The sequence below is a fragment of the Mixophyes fleayi genome, chromosome 7 (genome assembly GCF_038048845.1).
Source record: "Mixophyes fleayi isolate aMixFle1 chromosome 7, aMixFle1.hap1, whole genome shotgun sequence".
Taxonomy (NCBI): Eukaryota; Metazoa; Chordata; class Amphibia; order Anura; family Limnodynastidae; genus Mixophyes; species Mixophyes fleayi.
Window position 1 is genome coordinate 137687795 of NC_134408.1, and position 6496 is coordinate 137694290.

The following is a 6496-nucleotide window of genomic DNA, read 5'->3' on the forward strand; positions in this document are numbered from 1 at the left end:
TATATCACTCTAGATACAGAGGCCCCATGATGTGACAGAACTGGTTTACCTGCTGCTTCCAAGCTCTTGTAGGACTACAAGTCCCAACATGCCGGGGCCCGTATACCGCAGCGCAGCTAGAAACATGCCGCCTATTCCTTTAGATAAACACAGTTGTGAATCACTTGAGCTTGGATGAATTTAGTCATTTTGATCATTCAGGAAGCAGCAGATTTACAGGCAGTATATTACACTACAGTAACTCAGGTCACTGGATTGCAAGGTAAGGTTTCCACACTGATCTGTCCTTGTAAGATGTCAGTGTTTTTACTATTAGATGATTGCACCGAGGATCTAATATTTGTAGTAAGACATACACCCACACATATCCAGTAACACCTATGGAGGTGTTTATTTGGCAAACAAGTCCTTATTTCACTGCAAATCCTTATCTGGCCCGAAGCACCCTACATAGAAACCAAAGTAACAGCACACCCAGTGCTCATACTTGAATGGTATTAATAAAGAATAACCTTGAGCAAGGCATGTCTAAAACATTTATATATATATATATATATATATATATATATATATATATATATATATATATATAACAGAGTGGTTCAGACGGTTTGATCTTTATATACTTATGCATACTTCCCAACTTTTCCTCGTTGGCTTCAGGGAGATCCTGGGGGAGTTGGCGTGCGGGTGCGGGGCTTGACGAATCGAAACATATTGGCCCCACCCCCTAAACGATTGTCACAATTTTGGCCTATTACAACAGGGGCGGGACTAAGATGATGCAATATTTGCATCACTTATCTATTGCGGGTGCGAGAACCGTGAGGTTGCCCTGCTCTCCTGGGAGCCCGGAAGGTATCCCAGAAATGCAGGAGTCTGCCGGACATTCCAGGAGAGTAGGCAACTATACGTTAAAGAAAAGCAGCTGATGAATCTCTAGAGACTGAAGTGTCTTTTACATTTCTGTCTCCATTACTGATGTCATGTTGTCTTACCTGTCAGTCTTTGATTAAATCTTGGTCTCCATGAAAATGGCCACCTCCATAGGCATCAATACATGGACATAGGACACAATTTCTGAACTGTGTCATCCTGCCACAGATGGCGAAGCCAACCACGTCTTGTACTGGCTCAGCATCAGGGAGAATGCCAGACTCTTCAGGGAGTGAGGGAGATCACCCCTATTTCAGGGAGGCTCCCTGACATTCAGGGAGAGTTGGCAAGTATGTACTTATAGATGACTTCCTCATGTCTAGCCAAGAGAAATTGTTCAAATATACGGCATTATGGTTCTAATGGCTTGAATTTAAGAAATCGCCTTCTTAAGCCTCCTTTATGGATCATGAATAACTGATGTCAGGTACATCTAGACTCCCTGGATCAGAGTCTTTGGTAGTGGGTGAGTTTAGTTAAGCTGCTTATGATGTATTATTACCTATACTTGTTTTGCTGTGATACTATGAGGATTCCCCCCCCCCCCCTCTTCCCCATCACCATTTTCCCTTCCACTCCTTCCTTTCCTTCTCACCTTGATATTTGTATATTTGTACCTCATTGTTTTGCTTCTTTTTGTTTTGTACTATTTGAAAATTTAAGGCTGGATTGTTTTATCTGTTCCAGACTTTATTGCTGTGCTCTGTTACATCCGTTGCAATTTTTCCTCAACAAAAACACATTACACAAATAAATAATGAAATGTATATTTTCAGCTGCTCCGCGTTCTGTCAGAGCCAGTGGATAGGTGATAGCGCTGCTTTATAAATTGTACCCTTACAAGGCAAAGCTACATCGTGCCAACATATTTTACTCATATGTTTTTTCAAGCTCACCTCTCGTCTGCACACGGTGGCGTCTGAACCAATATTTCTGACAACGCGCCTTATCAGACTATTACAACCAGCAATATTGAGGCGCAATGTGTTCCCATTCCGACCCATAGACTCAGAGTGCTCCATTGTAACAGAACCTGTACGTAGTTGCCCAGATTTAAAAACAATTTCCAGGGACAGTTTATTGTTGGGCGGGGGAATTCGGTATGTAGTGTGTGTGATACACCAGGACAGGACATTACTTTAGGTAGGAAATACTACCTGGCCATGATCAAAATACATTTCCATTACACTCACAGGACACTAGTGTTACCATCATGACCTGACCACTGGACCTGATCATAGTACAATGTTATTACCCTCTGTACAGATATAGGATAATTCAATAGGACATGATCATAATATTGTACAATTCTATTACACTCTGTACAGATATATTACTCTACACCTCCGGATTATAGGCAGGGATGGATTAACTCAAGGTCTAATTGGGCTACAGTCCAGGGGCCTCGGGCATCCAGGGGGCCCTTGACAGTGCTCAGCGGCATTATTGATCGTGCAGGGTCGTGGGCGCCCCCGGCCTGATCAATGCTGCTGAGCACTGTCACTGTAGTCCTTCCCCCGCACTCAGTAATCTCCTTATTGAGGAGATCTCATGAGTCTCACTCTCACGAGATCTCCTCAGTAAGGAGCTTACAGCGTGTCGCGGAAGGACTACAGTGACAAGACAACAGAAAGAGGTAGACGCTTGGGGCCACGGGCGGCTCACGGAGGGGAGTGGTCACAGGGGGGGGCGGCTCACAGGGAGATGGAGGCCCCCTTAGCCCAGGGGCCTCCATTCCTTTGATTCAGCCCTGATTATAGGTGAGGCAAGGAGGCGCTACCCCCAGGGCGAGCACACATAAAACAGAAGCAAGAAGCAGGGTGGGTTTCTGTGCCACACTTGTCGACTTTTCTGACATCCCCAACCTCCCGTTGGGGAAGTCTGGTTGGAGGTCCAAGAGTTGATACTTGTCTTCACAGCCACGCTGCACAGTGCCGCGATTCGCGTCATCGATGCGTGGGCTACGGGGCCGTGATTACGTAATTCACAGCGAATTGTGTCATCATATCCCTGGTCCGCTACATTAGGGAGTCTGAAATTCGTGATGCACCTGGATGTTCTGGCATACAGGTATGGTGTATGTGCCAATAGGAAGCTGTATGCTTGCAGCATCCTACTGACCCACAGTCATACCCCACTAGGGAAGACATGTGTGCAACATTAGTGCAGGACCCCTGGGGAAAACTTAATATGGCCCTTAGAATTTTTCATTTTCCTACCATCCTACCAGTAGAGACAGAGGCAAGGTAGGAAAAAGAGGAGGTGGGCGGGGCTTTATGTCGCAATTCACGTAATAAACTGGTAAGGCAATTTGCGTCATTATGTTCTCCGCCACTGAGTGTTTACTGAGGTGGGTGGGAATTGATGAAACATCTCTCATCATATTCTCGCCCACCTCTCGCACTCACCGGGAGATTTGCCTGCTCTCTCGGGAGTCTGGGAGGTCTCCCTATAATTTGGCAGTCTACAATATGCTTGTTCTCGGTGAGCAAACGCTTGTTAACAAAAAAAGAACTTAGTGAACAAACATTTAAACAAATGGTCTGTATTATAACTAGAGACATTTTCAGGGATGAAAACCCTGTTTATATTCCCGGAAATAAGGGGCAGGTGGGCACTATGATTGCAGTCGGAGGGGGGATTTAAAAGGTACCAGGGCATTTCATAAACAATTTATCTATAGAATGAGTTTAAATGTTCTTTAGCATTTATAGAAACTTCTGTCAGGCTATCAACCCTGTATGACCCTCCTGAAGGGTCTTCCTTTCCTCTGCCTCTTGTGCACAGAATGTGGATGGGGATTAGAGGAAGGAGATCATTATTGCAATAAATATATTATCTAGCGATCTACAGCTGAATGGCCAGTGGCTTTTCCTGACTGAGAGAATATCCCCTTACACTGGTTTATGGACCGTACACACTGTGTTCATTGACAAATCTCCCCCTTATATTTGCACGTCTTCTGAATGTGACCCCTATATGACACGTTCCCCCTCTTTACACACACTGAAGGGGTCAACTGTGTACGCTTCCACCATCTTGCAGCCTGGCAAGGGGGCGCCCTTAGCTGAATCAGATGGAGGGCTGTTTTTTGCTGTTATTTTTTCTTTTTAACTTTGTAAGAATGAAAGTATTGCCTGGTTTTGCAGTATATATCATTTATAACAGCTTTAAATTGAGAATTTTGTTCTTTTAGAGTCTATAAATACAATATATCATCCAGAGTGGTTTAACATTGCAGGTTCAAAACATATAGAAATAAAAATATATATAACGAGAGGCCAAATATCTTTTCCCCCAGTATGTAAAATACAGCATCCTTATCTGTTTATCATAGTAGTTCTAATTATTGATGAGGATAACAGGAAAGCATTTTTTCGGCAGCTCTGGGATATAACACTAATTACATTGGTTTATTGCTGTGTGACCATTCATCCATAGGGATTGGTTAGTCACTAGTGCATCTGCAGAACATACAAATAGTTGGTATAATTAGAGATTGTGTTCCTTTAACCCTTTAAATTCTGCACTGTTGGTGTACTACCTTCTGTACCCGTCTAAGCTGGTACAAGCTACGGACACCCCAGTTTCAGTATTCCCAGGCTGAAAAAGGAACCAGAACTACAAAATGAGCTCTGAACCAGCATCCAGTCCCTCTCAGAAGACAGTGTGCCTTATCTATCGTTATGCATTAAACACACTTCATTATACAACTGAAAACAACATTGTATATTAATAAGTAACAACTTGCTAAAGATTTTTGGGGGGTTTAGCCGAATACTTCCACTGTGTGTAAGGTATCAAACCCCGTTAAGGTGTAAAACCAGCGCTATCCGTAATTAAAAGGAACATTCATGATTTTTTTTTTTGATTTTTTTTAACAATGGTTGCTGTATGTATGTAAATGGATCAGAGATGCTGTTGTAGAAAATATATTTTTTCTGTAATACTAAGTATTAATGTAAAACATAGATAACACAAAGTGTATAATACAAAGTCAAACACTTCCTAAAAACTCTAAAGAGTTACAAGCTGATGAATTATAGACTGGAGGGGTCTGGAGCAGAGCGGAGTGTAAACATGCCCGTTTGTGTATGAGCAGAGATGTGTCTGCATACTTGTGTCTCTATGTCTGTAGTTTGAGTTTATGTCTCATATTTAACATTTTTCAAAATCTGCGTACCTCAGCATAAGATACATCTCACAGGGGCGTGCTGAACATGTATGTCTTTACTGTCCTGCACCTGCATGTTAATGTTCCTGATCTGTGTAAGGAGCCACAAGTGCAAGATATGTGCAGCTCTAAGACTGAGTACACACTATGGGCCTGAGTCATTGAGGAGAGCACAGCATAAAAAGGGAGCAACTTTGCACCTGTGCAAAACCATGTTGCATTGAAGGGAGAGGTAACTTTAAAATGTGGGGACAGATTTATAGTTGGGGTAGGGCATGTCCTAGATCAACTTTAAATTTCTGGTAAAAATAAAGTTATCAAGTATTTGTGTGCTACATGAAAAAACAGCCAGTATTTAACTTATGTGCAAAATAATAAACTAATTTGCACCCCTTGCATTGTAACATGGTTTGTCCTGAAGAACATTTACTCCTTTTTTGCCTTATTTTCCTTAATGACTCAGGCCCTACAGGTTTTTCATCCAGTTATCGTGCCAATCACACAATAAACGACCTTTACGTCTGATATCGCATTAGTCTGTATGAACCAGCACATTGTATAGTTTGATTTAATTTTATAAAATTATTAAAAATCACGATGGATGGAATGATGTTGGGTAAATGTGGAAGTGTGTACGCACTCACGACCAGTAGTGTCCATAGCTCTCTATAGAGTTTAGAGTCACGATGGTTATGAGAGATGAAGAGCACAGATCTGAAGGTAAATCGTGTAAGTGTGTACATATGTATCGGCATGGTGATCCGGACTTTCAGTGAAGTCGTTAACGATATCGTATCTGGAGTTTTTTTTTAGTGAGTCCCCAGCCTTCGGCGTGTGCTGTGTGTCAATTTTGCATCATTATGGTATCTTCACGTCACGCAAATGCACTTACCTGTAACACAAAATCAGGTTGTTAGTAAACAAAGTGTTTGTTCTATACACTAATGGGACCCATATGGGCTGCAGATAATAATGAAGATGCTTTGGAGTGCACGGATAGGTAGATAGGAAGTGGGGTGGGAGCATAGGTGGGGTTACGGTCTCTGGAGATTGGATAGTGTGTGATTTAGGCGGAGCTAGGGATTTTTTTTTTTAAGGGATCTATTAAATGTGATGCTTTCTGTTTCTGCAGATTTGATACAATTCCCATCTTCCGTTCATTTCTTCTTCCCCTCTCAGTGACCCGTTTCCATCTGCCGCTTTCAAGGCCTATTTCCCTCAGAGGTATCTTCTAGTGTAGGTTCCGATTACATTACACTTAGAGTTTCCGGAGTAAATTTATTGTCCCACAAGGACGGTCACCCCTTAAAAAAAAATACCAATTTGAAGCTATTTTCAATATGTGCCTATCTCCTCCATGGCCTCTCTCTATTTAAATTTGGAACA